The following is a 1,557-nucleotide window of genomic DNA, read 5'->3' on the forward strand; positions in this document are numbered from 1 at the left end:
ATATATTTCTGATTCGATGTGAGGAAGCAATACTAAACAGGTGAAACGCTGACGTCACTGTATGGACAGAATTTGGTTTTTCGATTTAAAAGTATGACATTATAAAAACGTGTGTGCTTCATTTACACAATTGTGATATAAATTGCCACTTTCTCTGTAAAGTGATCTGTAATATAATTAGTTGATCTCACATATATACACCCGCTCACACCCGTACACACATACTCATACACACACGCACACATACAAAATCCAATCCCCCAAAACACAGAAACGCTCACTGATTCGTATTTATTATATAAAACACTGTATATATGTATATTAGTTTATATACACACTTATGTAACATATAAATTCTTGATTAAATATATCTTTATGCTATGTATATTTTTATACTATATGTGTTTCCCTGGATGGAAATAGATATGCATTCATTTGTATTACCCATTAATATTTTAATTTTTTTCTTTTATATTGTAATAAAACCACGTTTGAAAAAAAACTCGCCTGTTTTACTTTCAATTCTTACACTTTTATTTCTTACGTTAGCTTCCGTCTTACATTAGCCTCCTTTGATGTATGTATGCTATGCCGCGTCATTGTAATTATTCACGACGAAACATAATTACCGCAGCTCTAGTTATTGATCATGTTAATGGATATATTGTGATCAATTTGATATGCCTTTATTTACATCCAATAATTTCTCTCCATTTTGAACATGTGTCAACAAAAAATTTCAAACAGTTGTAAATTTCTGATATTAGCATGACCCATCGGCACATGTGGCTTTAATTTCAGCAGGCCATGTGTGAGCTGGTGTTTGCTAGAGTATATCTTACATTTGCATTGTAATCTAAACACAATATTCGAATTTGAAAACATTGCTTGTTGTTGTTCCGCAACAGTGTACAACATAATTCCAGATATTATCATTATCGATAGTAAATAGTTTGGAGAAACAATGCATTCTGCGTTGCACGGTGATGCTGCTTTCAAATTCTATCGTATATTTTAATGATACTGGAATTTAAACTGTAGAATTGTTGCTTTAATTCTCACTGTATATGCTTTTTAATATATCAGATAGAATATTAATTCATGAGATGCACGCCGAACAGAGAGAATCCAAACAATAACGTATCCATACTGAATATATTTTGAGAGATTCCAATGTGAATATCAGATCGATGGTGCTTTTCGCCATTTGAGATCACCTCACTTTAGACGTTTATTTATGGCACATGTGATTCACCGGTGGAGGTAGTAGAATTTCAAACTCTAGTATAAACGGAAATTTTTAAAATATAAATGAGATCATTACATAAAATGAGAAACACGCATATGAAGAAGGAAAATGCCAATTAAACAGCAATAAATGAAATCAATTACGCCAATCAGAAAGCAGTATAGATAATATGCGTCGATTAGATTGAAGCAAAATGGTTTGGAAAATGGAAAAATCTTCTACGTTTCGAGCCTACGCTCTTTAACAGAAAGGAATAATAGAAAATAAACAGAGAGAGAAAGAGAGAGAGAGAGAGAGAGAGAGAGAGA

At 32.2% G+C, this 1,557-nt stretch overlaps 1 long non-coding RNA gene across 1 annotated transcript in view; it reads right to left on the minus strand.

Annotated features, from left to right (window-relative positions):
• Nucleotides 1–510: 510 nt before the first annotated feature.
• LOC128247068 (uncharacterized) overlaps nt 511–1,557 on the minus strand; it is a 4,155-nt gene continuing 3,108 nt past the window's right edge. The window contains exon 2 of the long non-coding RNA XR_008263511.1: nt 511–1,281. This is a non-coding gene — a long non-coding RNA (uncharacterized LOC128247068). The remainder of the gene's footprint in view (nt 1,282–1,557) is intronic.

This window comes from Octopus bimaculoides, chromosome 1 (genome assembly GCF_001194135.2).
Source record: "Octopus bimaculoides isolate UCB-OBI-ISO-001 chromosome 1, ASM119413v2, whole genome shotgun sequence".
NCBI lineage: Eukaryota > Metazoa > Mollusca > Cephalopoda > Octopoda > Octopodidae > Octopus > Octopus bimaculoides.